General features: G+C 36.4%; 1 pseudogene; it reads left to right on the top strand.

Annotated features, from left to right (window-relative positions):
• The first annotated feature begins 17,359 nt into the window (after nucleotides 1-17,359).
• On the top strand, nucleotides 17,360-18,464 carry LOC149229237 (serine/threonine-protein kinase SRK2A pseudogene; annotated as a pseudogene).
• The last annotated feature ends 664 nt before the right edge of the window (nucleotides 18,465-19,128 follow it).

Here is a 19,128-nt window from a genome sequence, read left to right as displayed (position 1 = left end):
CTCTCTATATGAGCTAATATGGATTGTACATAAGTGCTTAAAAAGAGATGAATTATTGCGAGAATGTCCATTTCGAAATTAATATTCAGTTATGGCTCTCATATAATCTTCCATTCCCTGCATTCACACACACACTTGTCCGACAATTTCACACACAAGAAAGTTCACACCTCACATATATAATAGTTTCTAGATGTCTCCAATATTTTGTGGAGCAAATAAGAGTGAAATGAATCATTAGTGGCTTCAAACTAGTTTTGTGGTGAAGATACGATTTCCTATCCAAAGTTGTCCTAGATTTGGAATATATATATATATATATATATATATATATATATAGAGAGAGAGAGAGAGAGAGAGAGAGAGAGAGAGAGAGAGAGAGAGATGCTCCAAACAAAATAATAATAATAATAATAATAATAATAAGGTGGCACGAAATAAAAGTAAATTAAGATTCGTAGGATACGATTTCTTATTTTTTTTAAATAATTATTCCCTACAAAATTAGTGATCAAAAATTAAATTAGTAAATGGTGATGTCATAATGATTAAAAAAATTATAAAATTATAAAATAGTTGGGAAACCTGCAAACAAGTTCCCCCACCACGTGGTATGTGGTTAAGAAAAACATTAACACAACATGTTCAAGGATGAAACTATTTCAAGTCAATCCACTCACCAATCTATAATTTTTGGACATTTCTGAGAGTATGGAATTTTAAATAAGCTTTCCTCTTAAGTGAAAAACACACATTCCATTATTTCTCATCATATTCATTGTCAGATTGGTTTTGTACTTATCAATCTTAGAAAGTTTACAACACACAATCCCTAACAGTCCCTTCTAATATTGATCACACCTTATCCTATTCTCTTCAGTTACAATCATTCATTTGAGTTGTTTCAAATCCATTCGAGCCACTCTAGTGAATGGATGAAGGCGAGGAGAAGAAATGGAACTAGTTAATGCCTATGAATGGCAAGCCATTAGAAATGGACCATGGTTGTCTCATCGGAGGGGAAAATAACACCATAATACAACATGGTGGAATGTACATTTATATATAGAGATTTTCATGTTCGGTTTTCCTAGAGTTTAGTGAAACAAGGGAAGAGACGAAGGTATGCCACATTTTAATATATTGTAAAAATTGGTGTATAATTGGTATGAGTAAATTATGAATACCTACAATGTTATTTGATATCATCCCCGCATTACATGGATTAATGTGTTTTACTTTTATTTTTGAGCATTGTTGTTGAGGGGGGTTCTTATGAAATGATGATGATTGATTAATTAAATATTTTAATGAAATGCCATGGAAGTGTGTTAAAAATAAAAGGAATACATGGATAGTGAATAATATGGAATTTTAATTTCTAAAAGTAGTAACCCTTGCTAAATCAGTGGAACATACATGTATATTTTTTTTTTATAACACTCTATCTCTAAAATTTGATAGGATATGGTATTTGTAGGAAGGTTAAATTATTTTTTGGAATAAATTTGTCTGTTAGCGGTTTGCATATAATCATGATATCTTGTGAGAATTTCAAATGATTTCACAACAGTAGTATTTTCAAAACTAATGTTATTTTATTTTATTTTGTTTCCACTATATAAATGTTTGCTTGATGCTATCCATATTATTAAGCTACCCAAGAATTTAGAAAAAAAAAACCAAACCCTAGATTTTACAGTAGAACCTAATTTACAAGTTAAAGATGGTACCATATGCACTACAGTGATAAATAAACATTTTTCTATAATTTATAATGTTCTACATATGTGTTCTATAATTACAAGAGTATTTTGTGTATTTAATCAATATGGTTGTGTACCTTATGTGGAATGGAAGTTTCAAGTTGGACCAAAACGTTGAAATGCTAAGCTAGCCAAGAACAAGTTCTGAGCATGTGGAGTTGAGCAAGTTTTGGGCATTAGAAAGAGTGAGCTCATGGGAAAAGAGTGTGTTTTGGGTAGTGGAACATGTTCAAGTAGAAAATTTCTCATGATGAACTCAATTGAATGGCTCATGTATTATTGTAGGTTGTAGTCATCAATTCCTTGTAGGTGGGTAATGAATTGCATGATGGGATCTGACTAGGTGGGAAAGAATGGTGTAATGGGTTCCAAATATGGTAGGAATTTCCTTCAATCATTTACCTTATAAATAAATGTCATATGGTAGTGATAACCTCCAATCCTGCAACTATGAAAACATCATGATTTGATGTCTCCTGGCCTAAATACCCCATTACCATGATATACGATCCATAAACCCTCATCATATGCCTACTCCATCACAGTGATACATTATTGATAATCCCTTATCATATGCATGATAAGAATGAACTTATGAAGGCATATGATGATATATTTTGCACTAATCCAATGATTGGTTTATTGCATCGTGCATAATGCTCACCATCACCCTCCCCCACACGACACACAATAGCTAGTCTACGATGTTGGGCATTATCCTCCTGCACACACAATCCACATGTGTTGTATGGGGGAGGGAAATATCTGACATCACTCCTACCCCCAAGGAGGTTGTGAAACATAAGGAAGACCGTGCAGACAGATGGCTGATTCGGGCCATCGCCATCCCCAACATATTTTTTTTTTCATTTTTTTTAAAATATTTTTTTTTCTTTTTATATATACATTTTTCAAAATTTCTTTTTATTTTAATATATTTGTTGTTTTTTTATTCTTCATACTTTTTTAGTTACAATGTTTTTTTAAATTGTTCTATTTTTGTTCCAAATTATATTTTTTATTTTTTTTTAATAATTATTATTTTTTAAATGGTTTATTAATTTGATTTAATTCATTATTATTGTGTCTTTTTTATTGTGTCTTTTTTTTGGTTATTTTTTGAATTTTCAAAGGAGTTTTAGTTTTTTTTTAATTGGTAGTTAATTTTTTTTTTTGTTGCTTAAAAGAATAGGTTTTCCTTTAACTAAAAAAACGATATTTTAATCATTTTTCAAATAAAATGGTGATACTATTATATATATATATATATATATATATATATATATATATATATATATAATTAAAAAAATAATTAATTAATAAATAAACAAAATTTATATAATGTTACTTTTAGATTCATTGTCGAGTTGTATTTTTCCAATGATATCAATATTCAAGGCTTAAGGTCAATTAATTGGTAATTTTAATCCCAAAAATAAAACAAAAGCTATATAGCTTTGAAAACACTTTAAGAACAAGCATTTAAAAAATATATTAAAAATAGAAAGGTACAAAAGCTTTATGTGTTGAGTTTTAGGGTTTTTCATAGTCATGAATTTTGGGATTTAATGTGATGATTGAAAAATATTTGAATTTTATCCGTAAAGAAAATCGGTGATTTTGCATCACCACTTTTTCATTTAAAGGTGACTTTTCATGTCTTTCATAGTGATGCTATTTTTTTTTATAATACCATGATTGAAAAATGTTTGAATTTTAACCTTGAAAAGAAAATAACCACATCTCTATTTCAAAATAAATTTTCATGTTTTCTCTAGTCATGATATTTCGTCTTTAACGTCATGATTGAAAAATGTCTGATTTTTATCCCTAAAAAAAATGGGAGATGTTTCATCACCACTTTTGCATTTCAAGGTGACTTTTCATGTCTTTCATAGTGAAGATATTTCTTCTATAATGCCATGATTGATTTTTTTTTTTAATTTTAACCTTGAAAATAAAAGAAGGTTAGACTACATCACCACTTTTGCATTTCAACACGGTTTTTCATGTCTTTTGTAATCATCATATTTTTCTTTTGATGCCATGGTTAAAAAATGTTGAAAGGTTAACACTGAAATCGAAAAAGAGTGATGTTGCTTCACCACTTTTCAAAATCAACATGAAAATCATGATTTGATGTGACTTTAAAATAACGAGAACTCAGTAGATTCTTGTTAAGCTAGTAACATTGTTAAACATATAAATTGAAAAATACATACACTAACAATGAAACTATAAAAGATGTCCCTTGCTAACATCATCGAAGAATCTATTTTGCGTAGGAGAATATGTTGGTTTAGAAAAAAATTTCCCATAGTGAGAGCATCATTTAGGAGTTAGACTAGGAATGTAATCACTAAGTTTAATCATTCACAAGGTCTTCCATAGACAGTGATTGGGTGTGTTGTTAATGAAATCCTAGATGTTAAGTCACTAGTGCAATTCCCTGACCTATTCATGTGTTATTCTTGGACATGACCATGATGTTGCCTCACCTACCCCAGACTTATAATATAAGTGACTAAGTTTAACCAATTGTTCTTCATATTCTAGATTTTATGGTGTGTCCTAGAGGTGTTATCGGGAAAAGTGTCTATTCAGAACGACCCTATCCCACTGAGTTGTGATAGTAACCTCAGAAACAAACAGGGAAAACTACTCTTGTATTCTCCTTTATGAACTATAAACGAAGAGGAATAGGATGAACCAAACTGTGTCTTGTGCTAGTCCTTTGATCCAATCACTCTCCTCTTTGACACCTTCCAGCTACCTGCTCCCTTACTTGCCCAGCGTCACCAAGTTCCTGCAAGATCACAGAAGAAGGAAACTACACAAAGACATGGATTTATGTTCATAAAAAGCTTAGGATCAGATTTAAGCTAAACATACAAATATAACAAACATCAATGATATACAAGCATGTAGGAGAAACTCAAATAGTTTTATTGATAAAACAAGAAGATCCAGGAGGAGTTACAACCGATGATTCCTGATCCAGCATCAACCTCCCAGCATAGAATCCCCTCTTCACCTCCAACAAAGCATAAATCACCCAATACTCTGATATCTATCTCAAAACCAACAACAATTCTCTGCAATGTACAAAATTCCAGCCTCTGGATCTCTTGGTGAGGGATCCATATATAGATGTATGCAAAGAGGATGAGTCAGCTCATGAATTGATTAGTGGCCTTTCTCTGTCAGTTCTTGCTTCCACTTGGAGACTGAGAGCCTCTTACTCATCACTGGTCGAATTCAGTGAGGCAAGTGTCATTGGAGAAGATTCTGGAAGCTTCCATTGTCTCTTCACCTCATGGAATGACTCTTCCACTTGTCATTTCCTGTTAAATGCACCCTGGTAGTGCATTCAAGTGCGTTGCAACGCACCTAGCCAGTGCATTTGGTTGCTTTGCAATGCAACTAGCTAGTGGAGCAGATGAAATGATCCTGATTTGACTAGTTCTGAGCAGTTTCTGGTGGAGAACTTCTGGGAGAAGCTGTAATTTGTTGACCTTGTTTCTTTAGGAGCGAGAACAACACTTTTAGGGACTTAGTATCCCTTGGTTTATGGACATTTCATGCTTATAGCTGTAAGGCACAAAAATGTCTATAACAGTTGCCCTCTAAAGTATTGGGCCGTTTATCGGGTGAAATGCTTTATTAGGAGGATCTGAAGTTCTTTCAATTCTCGGAGGAGACATGTAATAAGATACAATACAATACATTATCTTCATACTGTTTTCATGATCTAGCTGAGGCAGGCATTCCCATGCTTAGCTTTATAAATTTATTTTCATGTACATAGGATAGACAATCGTCTGATGGTAGACTGATGATTCTGATGAAGTCATCATCCTTTTGGTAGGATGATTATCTGTGCTGCAATGCTGTACATTTCAATGTCTTTACTTTTCCTGAATATATATCGCAGCCCGGATGGATGAAACTAGATCCGGGGTCTTCAATCTCGTCCGATCTTCACTTGAAGTACAAGTCAATCCATGTGAGAAATGTTTTGAAGTCGAACATGGAAAGACATAGCTTGATTACTAGTCAATGATGTAAACTGTTAACAAGTGCGAGAGGAATCACCGATAATGATAATGACCCTCAAGGTACTACAATACAATTCATGTGGTGTGAATAAAGGACTTGGCGTCGAACACCACGCAAAATCTTTCGGTCGAAGGTCATTGATGTATACCTGTCGTCGGAAGTGAGAAACTTGCCATTGAGGCATGCAAGCTTCAAAGTACTGAAGGGGTTGTTCCTAGATCAACTTCTTGGATAATGAGCTGATGTCGACAAGAAGCGATCCATCAAAGGAGGGCCTTAATGAATCCCACATCAATGACACGGAACGGAGCAAATGATTTTGATGGAGGTGAAAACGATCTGGTGATATATGGTTCAGGGTGGCGGTCATGAAAGAATGAAGTATAATGTATGGTAGTGGATGGGACACGGGTGACTTCTCTGGATGACTTCTCTTGAACATGTCGGTGACACTTATGTGATGGATTGGTAGCATTTACCCCAAATGTGGATGGTATGGCGTGACCATGGTGATGTGACCGGTGAATGAAACAACCCAACCCGACTCAGGCACGGAGTGGAAGTGTCATGTTCAAGAGCGACTTGCTACCAATAAAGTTTCTTTGAGTTTTCTTCCCAATTTTTCCCCAGTCATTGCTGACCAGTACCTCTTTATTTTTGTCAAGCTTGAGGAGGATAACATATGCTTGTTCTATAATTTGCCCTTCGGGCAAACCCATCGCTATGTTTTAACGAGCCTAGCAATAGTGAAACTCGTTCTCGCCTAAAGACAAGTTTGTCGCTATTAATCTTTTTAACGAGTCTAACGACAAAGATAACTCAGTCCTTTTCATTTTTAGAGAGTCTGAAAAGGTACGTAAAGATAACTCCAAAATTCCTTTTTCGTCATCTAATCCCTTAAGTCCGAAAAAGTATAAAACAATACAGAAGGGATGAATTTTCGATCGCTTTAACGAGCTGAACAAAACAAACGCTCGATATTTTTGTGCAATAATCCCTCAGGTCCAAAAAGATTAAAATCTAGAGGAGGGATAGCACTTCCTTTCGCTTTAATGAGCTGGAAGGCCAGAACTCGGCAATCTTTTCATATTTTACGAGTCATAAAAGAGCTTAAAGAAGACTCGTCTTTTGAGGAACGAGTGATAAAATGGGTAGCAGCTGATTCCAGGTAAGGTTTGGAATTTTCCAATCATGACAGTGTCACAAGGATGGCTAGTGAAATCACTCTTCGCAGCTGTTCCTCAAAATGGGTAAACAATCAAATGGAGGTGAATGATCGGCCAATGGAAAAGTGGAGGTGATGGTGCGAACACGACCAAGGCTTTAATGGCTGAAAATGCTTCATTCATGGTGGTTATTTACCGGGGGATAGTTCATTTTTTAACGAGCTTAAACACGGGTGGAAACATTTGCTCGATCTTATGTTTATTTTTTAACGAGCTTGAACTATGCGCTAAAACTGCTCGATTAATCCAGTCATATGATAAGAATGTCTCATATAAAAACGAAAATCTTTCGAGTGTTGCCCCACATCCTTTCTTTATTCAAGTTAGGAAACGACTAATCCAAAAAACAGATAAATAATCGCTCTTTGCTTGTACTCCAAAAGGTTTGCATGCCCCCAGGTATAAAACAGAGTTTCAAGGTTACCCCTCAATTTTCAGACAAAACATTTGTTCTATCAGGAGAGGCCTACCTCTTACAGGTTACCCAAAGATTGTTCTATTTACGGCGTAAACAAAACACTTCTTCGGCGATGTTTCTCGAAATAAACAAAGGTGAGCGACGATGCCCGCCAACTCACATTACTTTGACAAGAGAATCTTATTCTAGAATAACCCCTCCTCCAATCACGGACGGGGTAGAGACTAGTCATATTCTCCCTCGGAAACCTACTCTATATCCGAAGTTTTCCTGCCGAAGCAGACTAGGATGCATGCCCCCTGGGTTTCAGTCATATCCCTCTGAATTACTCGTGCTCATCGGGAGGATGGACTGGGGATTGAGACATTTCTTGCGTGAAGAGACCATTTAAGGACGGTATATGACTATTTTCTATGCGTGATCCGGGAAATGAAAGCTGGTCCACGAGCTTGACCACTCTTCCTTCATGTGGAAAACACATTACTCTAAAGAGTGAGGAGACAATGGCTCCCATGCAATAAATATAGTCTCATCCAAGGAGTAGGTTATAATCCAAGGGTCCTTGAACTACCATGACGTTCATGCGAACTGTCTTCCCTCTCAATATTATGGGCACATCGGGAAGGATCCCTAAAGGTCGACTAGTTCCTTTATCAAAGCCTGTCAGATTTCTCATTTCAGGCAACAGCAATGGCGAACCAAGTGCTTTCCAAGCAATAGAGGAAAGGATACTCACAGAAGCCCCCTCATCAATGATGGTACCAGCCATGACCATTCTATATATTTGAACGATAATTCGGAATGGTACACTTGCTGGTAGGTGGGGTCTGCCTAGTTGATTTCAATTGAAGGAGACAACTAGGTTGCTTGGAGGTGGGACTGAGTAGACGGCCGGGTATGGCTCTGATGAACTTCCTTCCTGCGGTAAAGGAATGGGTGGATTGCCCCCATGTTCGTCGGAGTCTGTGTTGATGAAGAGAATTTGGACGGTGTCATCCTTGTTCCCTTCAGTGACAGTATCATTCAAAGATAAAACCTCTGAAGGCAAGACTGGGTCAACTGCCGCCTTGACCTTTTGACTTTTGTCTAGTATGGATTCAGTTGGTTTATCTTCAATGACAGGCGCTTCAGCCGACCACCTGAGCGGGCCAGCTGGATTCTCAACTAGTGACGGACTTGGCAAGAGTTTTTTATATCCAGGAGGAAGTCGTAACAGTGAAACCAGACGATCATCCAAAACTCTTTTAGCCTCATCTAAGAAGGGACAACGGTGGAGGGCATGGTCGCCTTCGCAGAGTTTACAAGGAAATCTAGCTTTCCTTCTTTGTCCTGGGGCTTCACTTTCACTAGTTGACGGTGTGCTTTCAACATGATCTCTAGAGGTTGATGACACCGGATTGTGCAAACGAGGAGACCAGTCCCTTAGTATCTGGGGGATGCAAGGACAATCTCTGTGAAAGTGGTCTCCTCTGCAAATGACACATGGTGATTTAGGCCTGGTCGGTGCTGTGTGGATTTTCGTTAGACGACACACGTTTTCCCCCATTCGCCTTTGGCTCCTTCTTCTTTTTCTCTTTCTTCTTCTTTTCCTTCTTCTCCTTAGGAACTTGGATTTTAGCTTTACCAGTCCCGTCAAGCGAAGAGGAAGGAGGAGAGGAAGAATTAGAGGAAGTAGAAGGCTGGTCGGTAACTCTAGACTCGTCTAATTGCTGGTTCGATTATTCAGGAATAGTGGTGTTCTGAACGACATTGGTTGAGAAGAGCCATATTGGCAAGCCAATTGTCAGTCCTGGAAGCGACAATGTGGCCATATGGGGCACACCAACATCTCCCCAAGAGGAGAAGGGACTAGGATTTCCACCAAGGGGAATTCCTTGGTTGGTAGGCTCCATTTTCTCAACCCAAAGATCAACGTAGGAAAAGGGGATGAATATTCCGTTTAAAATAAATTTTAACACGCTTTGACACAACTTGTTTTTTCAGTTTTAAAGAGTCGAGAAAAAACAAAATATGACTCTAGTCTCCTTCGATTTTTAATGAGCCTGAAGTGACAAGTGCTTAGATGGATCTTTTCCGTTAAAGAGTCTGAAAAGGAACGAAAGGGACTGCTCTGGAGGTCTAGGGAGAGGGAGTACCAAACCAATCGCAAAACTGCAGAATACTTTTTACGGTACGGCAGTCAATCTTCCCGAATGTTGTGTTCGGTGCATTGCGATCAATAGGGCGGCTGACACGGCTTCCTATGGATAAAGGTTTTATGCCTATAGGGGTCTCCCAATATATACTCGACGGTACGTGGGAGCACAAGTCTGTACTGGCACTTATCATCTCAAAGTGAAGGAATCACCCAACCATCAGTGAGGACAACAGTTGCCAGGCTTTACGACGCCGGAATACATCTATAGCCTAGACCTCTAAATGTTGTGCGTTAAGTTACAAAGCGTTGTTAAGTTCATTGAATTTATTTTAGGTTGATCTTTCTTATGAAGTTTGCCTTTTGGGTTCACCACGAGATGTAGATATAATTCCTAAAATGCAATCTAAAGATGATAAGCAAGCTTTTCTCTCTTTTCAGCAATGAAAATCCTAGCTACAAGGGGAAAAGAAAGACACAATCTGTTCTCAAAGAGCAAAGAGCACACTGTAAATGCACTTTTCCTAAATCAAGCCAAACAGACTATCAATATGCAAATGCACATGTGCATGTATTTGTTTTTCACTTTCTTAATATTGATGCATAAAAATAAAGTTGTTGTACAAATTTGAATTCGCTTTCAAGTGAAAAACACAAACAATCTTCTTTTCGAAAGCAAAAGGTAGAGACGATTATGACACTTTATGATTTTGAAGTAAACACTTGTTTCGATACTAGAAATTCACAAATTCAAACCAAAGGCAAAAGTAAAAGCATAATCAACTGTCAATAGCAAATAAACTTTCTCCTAAGATCAAAATCGACACTTACGACAGATCTAAATCAAAGGACAACAGTATGACTATTCTACTTTTGCAATGGGAAACTGTAAATGACGCAACAAACACACAAAAACAAATACAATTTCTTTTATACAACTTAGGTGGAATTAAGGCAAAGAAAAAGGGGCTTTTAAAGAGACACACACACTGATCACAGGCTGTAAAAATCAGAGGCAAAACTGGAAAAAGTGAGCAAAGAACCTCAGCTGCACAGGGCTAAGCTGATCAACGCACCTGGTACAGAGAGAAACTGGATTGCAACGCAGGTTTCCCTCTCGGGAACTGTGCTGAAATGCAGGAACTCTTCACAGCACCTGCGCTCGGGCAGAAACGAGAATTCTATCCGGGTTCTGGGTCATGGTTTGTAGTTTAATCTATGGTTTTGGCCGGGTAAAAGCAATCAGTAATGCACAATCAGAGGGGTGATTTAAAAGAGGTTTAAGAGCTATCACAAATGGTAATCAGATCATTTGTGAATCAGCTGTTCAGATCATAAATAGATCCAGTGAATGGATTGAAGTAGCAGATGTCTACTTTGCATTTGTAAATGGCAAATGTAGTTCGATTCGCTACTTCTAAGTTTATGAAACAAACAATCAAGAGAAACACAAACAAACTAACTAGACACGATCCCCAACGGAGTCGCCATTTTGTTATCGGGAAAAGTGTCTATTCAGAACGACCCTATCCCACTGAGTTGTGACAGTAACCTCAGAAACAAACAGGGAAAACTACTCTTGTATTCTCCTTTATGAACTATAAATGAAGAGGAATAGGATGAACCAACCTGTGTCTTGCGCTAGTCCTTTGATCCAATCTCTCTCCTCTTTGACAGCTTCCAGCTACCTGCTCCCTTACTTACCCAGCGTCACCAAGTTCCTGCAAGGTCACAGAAGAAGGAAACTACACAAAGACATGGATTTATGTTCATAAAAAGCTTAGGATCAGATTTAAGCTAAACATACAAATATAACAAACATCAATGATATACAAGCATGTAGGAGAAACTCAAATAGTTTTATTGATAAAACAAGAAGATCCAGGAGGAGTTACAATCGATGATTCCTGATCCAGCATCAACCTCCCAGCATAAAATCCCCTCTTCACCTCCAACAAAGCATAAATCACCCAATACTCTGGTATCTATCTCAAAACCAACAACAATTCTCTACAATGTACAAAATTCCAGCCTCTGGATCTCTTGGTGAGGGATCCATATATAGATGTATGCAAAGAGGATGAGTCATCTCATGAATTGATTAGTGGCCTCTCTCTGTCAGTTCTTGCTTCCACTTGGAGACTGAGAGCCTCTTACTCATCACTGGTCGAATTTAGTGAGGCAAGTGTCATTGGAGAAGATTCTGGAAGCTTCCATTGTCTCTCCACCTCGTGGAATGACTCTGCCACTTGTCATTTCCCGCTCAACGTACCCTGGTAGTGCATTCAAGTGCATTGCAACGCACCTAGCTAGTGCATTTGGGTGCTTTGCAATGCAACTAGCTAGTGGAGCAGCTGAAATGATCCTGATTTGACTAGTTCTGAGCAGTTTCTGGTGGAGAACTTCTAGGAGAAGCTGTAATTTGTTGACCTTGTTTCTTTAGGAGCTGGAACAACACTTTTAGGGACTTAGGATCGCTTGGTTTATGGACATTTCATGCTTATAGCTGTAAGGCACAAAAATGTCTATAACAAGAGGACCTACATCTTAGCAGCTTAACATCACTATATATGTCTCCCAACTAGATCTGTCCATAAATATGCTCTGTTGAACTGAACTATATGTAAAGGATGATATCAAAGCACTAGTGGCACAAATCTTGTCTCCAAGTGGAGGTATCTAGAGGGAATTAGGCATATTCCTAGAAGTTAGCATCCCTCTCAATGAGTTATCCCAAGGCCTTGCTTGATCTTGAGTAGAGCCAGGACCATCCCCTCATAATTCACCAATGTCAAAAAAATTGTTATGGAGATCCATAATAAGCATGGCCAATAATTTAAAAAGAAAACACAAGGGAACCCCCCTACTATTGCAACAAATATTATCAAATACCATAAACCACTTATCCATCCATCTATTCGAGGACACCAATTTCATGAATTAGGGAATGGTTATTCTAGTGTCAATAAAGAAATGAACAATCATATGTTTATTTATATTATGAAAAATCTTCACCTCCTCCTTCTTAATTTCAATTGAGTAATACTTTCAATCCTAGAATAATATTTAGATATATTAGATAACTGACCATGGTTATTGTCGATAAAGGGAACAATGTTGTCAAGAAAAGTGGCCGATGAAAGGCATGATGGCTCTATAGTGTTCCTAAGCTAACCAACTAGGTTTCTAAGTTACTATAAACATTGATTAATTTTTGTGTATGGGTCTTATGGGGAGTTATGTTTTGGGTTGGGATCATAGTTTTTTCTGATAAACATGTAATGAAAGATACATTTAAAGGATAACTAGTGCAACCATTTAAATTAAATGGTTTGTAAATGTTGAGGAATCAATCCACAATAAGCACCAAAACACTTAATTCATCATACATCTTAGTTAGTTCCTAAAATTATCTAAATTGTAACTTTATTGATCCAAATGGAAAATGGCATCCACCCATGGTATTCACCCATGGTATCCACCCATGATATTCACCGATGGTATTTACCCATGGTATTGTAACTCAAGAAGGCTATAAATAATGAGCCTCACTTTCTAAAAGGACATATTACTCCACACAATGTGGTTGTAACAATTTTTATTGTTGAATAAAGAGTTTATTTCTATTAAATATACTTTTCTTTTCACTTATGCATCTCGACGCTCAAATATATTTGGTATTGGCCATCCAAGAATCATCCATATCAGTGGTATTAGAGTGGGTTACAACTCTATCCCAATGAGGGTTTTATAAGAGTTTATAGAGTTGATTCATCATCTTCCTGCCATAAATTGTTCTTATCTGCAACATTTTGATATCATTTGCCAAGAATATACCCTATCAAGATATTTTGTGGAGTGACATCCATGGATCCATTTATTGATAAATTCCTTCTCATCATCTACCATAAGAAGAATCAAGATTCACCCGTCAATAACTACAAGCTTATTGAGGTTATAGAGAGGTTGTAAAGATATTCACCTTTTGTTGGCCTTGAAATGTCTAAAAATATTATATTCAATATGGATACAAAGATGGATAGATTAGCTTCTATATACAATATGGGACAATGTAGACTCTCCTTTCATTATATATTGACTAACGTATGAAAAGTCAAATTTCGAGTCACCTCTAGTTCTAAGAAGCTTTTCTCTAAAAGATGAAAGGCCCTTTAGTTTTCATGTTGTGATCAACCCACCAAGAACATTGCCCCGCACAAAGCAAGTTTTAGTATGGAGACTAAAACCCATATTTCAAATATTCTCTTGAGCCCATAGAATGACATAAGGTGAAAAAATATCAAAAATATAAAGAGATGAGAGTTCCAAAATAAACCCTATTATTTCATATATATTGGGGTCAAAATGAATAAAAATGGGGATCATATATTCTCAGTGGCAATAACATACAAGACTCTCTACACCAACTCCTACAAAAACACTACCAAATAATGGAGATATTTTCGAGTAGGATTCATTGAATGCAACCACCTAGATTCAAGAAGAGACATGGTCCCCAAGAAAATTATATGTGAAGGTTCCCAACAAAATCATAGGTGCAGGAGAAAGGGGCTCTGTCATGGGGAATCTCTATCACTCCCATCACTACCATGGATGAAATTCCACTTGCCCCATCTATAGCACCATTGGAGGCCTCCTTTCCCATTATGAGAATTTTTGGGCCTACTTCAATGCCCTATGCAAGATGGAACATTGGACATAGAACTATGCCCTTTATGGCATCCTCAACGACCTCTCCTCCTCGAGAGGGTTTGAATGTGAAGCCACAACAACATCAACAATAATGGGTGGTGATGCAACAATAGTTAGAATCCATGTATATGCAACAACAATCATTCCGCGGCTATAAATAGTTAGGTGATGATATTAAGACACTCTAGGTCAGCGATTTGAAATATTGGATGGACAAAAATTACTTGCTTTCCTACTTTACTAGTAATGATGAGGTTAGTGTTTCTATTAATATTATTTAGAATAAGTAAATTTGAAAAGGAGATGGCTACAAATTTGTGTAAGTTTATTTTCATGCATTGTAGAAATAATTTTGCAAAATTTCCATGGTGCACCCATGCCTAATGCTCAACGGTATTTTAGGTTGAACTAGGATACTTTTATAGCTAGCACTAGGCACTGAGTATTCCAAATTTTTGTTAAGACTTGGGTTCTGAAGTGAATGATATTGTATTGCAAGAAACTTTCGACAATCCACATTCATTTGTTAAAGGTGCAAAAATTGTGTTATAGGAAAATAAAAGTCACACCAAAGGTTATGGGTATATTAGATTTGGTGAAGAGAAATACAACAAAAAGAGTTATGACTAAAATGAATGGTTTTTACTGCTCTTTGAAACCTATGTGTGCTAATTAATCTACACCAAAGAAGTCCTTGGGATTTTAACAACATTATGTTGGAAACCTTTGAGCACTACTTGGGGGGGTGAATTAGTAGCGAGATCTATATATGGTTTTTACCAAATTAAACTTCACTTACTGAATCAAAAATATTTTAACCAACAACTAATAAAATTATAGCATGTACACCATATAAGAAGAAACTAAAAACCATAAGCAACAACATAAACAATAATAAATGCACACAATCCCATCATCACACATGAGACATAATATTTCTGGTGGAAACCCTTCTAGGAGAAAAACTACCCTTGCTGCTACTACTCTGCTCTGAATCTCTATTATGTCAAGAAATTTGTGTTTTACATAGATATCTGACTCTGACAAGCCTGGATACTTGGCCTCATACACAATAGGCCAACACCAATCAAGTAGGAGACTCGATTTTATTGATCAACTCATAAGACATTCCTCTCATGCGAATCTACAGACTACCATCAGCAGAAGGCCACCACGACCAATGATCCTTACCCAAATCTGATTGGATTATCCAACCTCGATAGGATGGTGAAACTATTCCTTTCACTCACGATTTTAAATCCCTGCTCCACTCTCATAAAGTCATTGTTCCTCTACACTATGTTGACCTAATTTCATATATTTTCAAACTGGATCCAAGAAACTATGCTCGACAAGAATTCACCTTTGTAATCTAATTCTCAGCAGCAATACACTATCAATAAACCAAATGAAATGTCACCATAAACATTCTCTCAACAAAAGAAAAATAACGGCTCACATCCATGCATCAAAATTGTAATATTATGTCCATCTAGTAGCATAATCTAATCCTCCAAAGAAAACTATGCTACAACATATTGAAATCTAATTTATTCCACGACATGTTTCAAATATGATCATTATGCATCAATTTTCACTCATACATTGAAGGTTCTATACCCTCAACTGAATTTTAATATTTCCTAATCTATGTAGCCTTCACTCGTTCACTCTCACACTAAACCAACCATCAACCTTCTCCAAAATGTAGAATATAAAACATGTAATGCGAAATTGATTTTTGTACTAGGATCAAGAGTGCACAAATTTGATGAAATCAATATTCAACCATCACTACTTGTGCACTAAATAAGTTCACACTGACTAGAGGATTCTTTCAACCCATTTGTACCTTTACCAATTAATTTAGAAGCTTTCCCAAACATGGAAGTTGAAATATTCCTGATGTACGCGAGGAATGCAGAGGATTTTTTGGGAAGAAGCTTAATTGAATGCACAACACTAGCTCATCTCATATGGCCGCATGGATAAGCTTACTTCCATGCATCCAAGAGCCTTCAGCTGCATGCACAAGGTTATCTCTCATCGGATAGGGAAAAGTCTAGAAAAAAGCATTGAACCATCATTTTAGAACCTCTGCCAACTATTTGGACATCTTCTCTAGAATCTATACATGGCTCCAAACCTTTGCTAAGCTATATGAAACCTATGCAAATGGATCAAACATGTCTCCAAAGTGCCACTTCCAGGTTGACATAGAAGCCAATAAACAAGAGTTGACATGACTGCCAACAAGTCCTCAGCTCTCCTCAACCATGTGCTCAATCCGCAACACATTTGAACACACTTTTTAGCACCTATTCAATATAATCATGAAAGTAACATACTGCTAAACAAGTGATATCCATGAGCATAGATGAATACCTAGTATGCCAACTCAACTAGTGTACCATCTCAACAATATGAATGTCACTTGAACCATCATCTCCAACACCTGTGGATTTTTGTCATCCACCTATAGTAGCATCTCCAATTCCTCCCATGAATTCATAACAAATCAACACAAGGAAACATAAGGAAACACCTCCATGAACACCGTTAGCACATGAGGAACCATCAACCACACTAATTGCATCATATGACCATAACGAGTGTAACATCATATGGCTGAAATCAATTCCAACACAATCATATCAATGTCAATTCAACTAGATGCAACCATACTACAAGCAAGGCATCTAGACATTAGTTAGACTACATAGGGTTCATGTCAATGCCAACAAGAGCTAGCTTCCATCATGAACCAATGCCAACATTAGTTAGCTGGAACCATGCACACCATAATGGGAACACATTATTCCATGAAAGGTAACCATTACACATAAGAATATGGTGGTTTTGTTTCAACCAATGCCAATTATAACAAAATCCATGTGTGGGTTCATTTGCATTCAAGTCCGAGTGTCCATAAAAAATGGGAAATGATCCAAACATTAAATGATTCTATACACGTATGGATGAAATTAGAATCCAATTCCTTGGATGGAGATAGATTCATGAAAACCATCCAATGGTGAAGAACATGGGAAAAAATATTGATGAAAATGTGAAAAGAGAAATCATCCATCATCTCTCCATTAACCATCCCAAAATCTTTCAATTATAAGGTGATATCGACTCTAAACCACCTAGAAACTATTATGGAATATGTTGTAGGGGACGAGGTGTATGAATTAATTTACAATGCAAACCATTTTAGCAAGGATGGTTTACGTGGTTTCTTTTAACAACTTATTTTGAGTGTAAGCTATCTCCCTTCTATGTAAGCCTCTCATCATGACTCAATGCTGCAAAACACTCTTTTGGAAGGAATTTGTACACCTCATCTCAAGATTTATGATTTTGGCTATTCTAAGTCTTATTTTCTTCATCCACACCCAACTGATCAACTGTTGGGATAACTACATGCATAGCTTCAAATATTTTTTCCAAGAAACAATTTGATGGCATGATCACAAATGAATGGTCATGTGATGTAACTCTTTATGTTATGCTCGTGGGATCATATCCATTTGAGGATCCTTAGGAACCAAATAATTTTTGTAGGACCATTGGTTGTATAATGAATGTGGAATATTTCATCCTTGGTGAAATTGTGTATCTAGGCTACACTTTTGTGAGAATGGGTTCAGAAAAATTCGTTATCGCATGTTTTCAGCTGAACTATTTAATTTTTTTAGCCAATCTATATTTTTTGGATGAACTAATTTTTCTTGTTGAAAATTTAAAAAAAAAAATTAGTTGAATATTTGGACATTTAAGTTAATGACAACCTAAAATGTTGTGCAATATAATTTTGGCTGGGTTGGGGATTAGATCCAACCACTAGTTGTTTCGGGTTGAAAAAGTGATTATACATATGTGGGTCATGAGGCCCTTGTAAATCGTTTAGCATTGCATACAATTGCATTGTTGTTGCAGTATTTTGGCACTAGTGGTATGGTGTGGAACTATTGTTGTAGTCATTTGGTATCGTTTTTATGGTCAAGCATTATTGTTTTTATCTTTCAACTATGAATTTATTTTAGTTGATTTGTTACATGATTATTTTTTTTTTGTTTTCTGTTTGTTGATTTGTAGGTCTATTTGGTGCTGGAGGAATTCTTGTAGTTTTCCTCTTTGTTTAGGAGCATGAGAAAACATGGGCTCATCCTCCTATCAACTGGACCCCACTACATTAGAAAATATGGTATGAGAAAGTCATATGGTTCAATATTTTTTGTTCTTAGTTGCTAGAATTGTGAGCTCCTCACTTTGCATGTTTGATCATTTTTCCTTTTCCAACACTGCATATTGAATTTTATTAATGGATATTTCCTTACCATCAATCTCCTTCTTATACACTAATAACCTCTTTTCTGTTTCATGTTGAATCGATCATATATATTTAATTTCCTTTTTAGTAGAATTAAGTTTGGTGTTCAAAGAAAGAAGCTTGTAAAGTGCCTCATCCATATTTTTTGAAGTCATCAATTTTGCATAGAAAAGCTCAACATCTTCATCGCTTCATATTACTATATTTTTTATATAGTAACATTTGGTTCCCTCTCACAACCGTAATATTTTTATCACTTTCAAAAGTACTCTCATGTTTCATTGCGTTCTCTCTGCTTAGCCACTGAAGAAAGTGACAAAAATGTGTTGTTTTCACCTCTGAATTTTCCAAGTGTTTTCAAAATTATAGGCATTTTTGAAGAAAACATACGATCTGTTGGGACTTCTCGAGTTGATCTTTAGGGTCTTTGCCTATGGAAACATGCTCCTTCACCTCTTTAGTTTATTATTCCAAGT

The sequence above is a fragment of the Pinus tabuliformis genome, chromosome J, assembly GCF_031772625.1.
Source record: "Pinus tabuliformis cultivar Carrire ecotype Pingquan chromosome J, CPIR1, whole genome shotgun sequence".
NCBI lineage: Eukaryota > Viridiplantae > Streptophyta > Pinopsida > Pinales > Pinaceae > Pinus > Pinus tabuliformis.
Note: the sequence above shows the minus strand (reverse complement) of the source record. Positions and strands in the feature narration are given on the sequence as shown.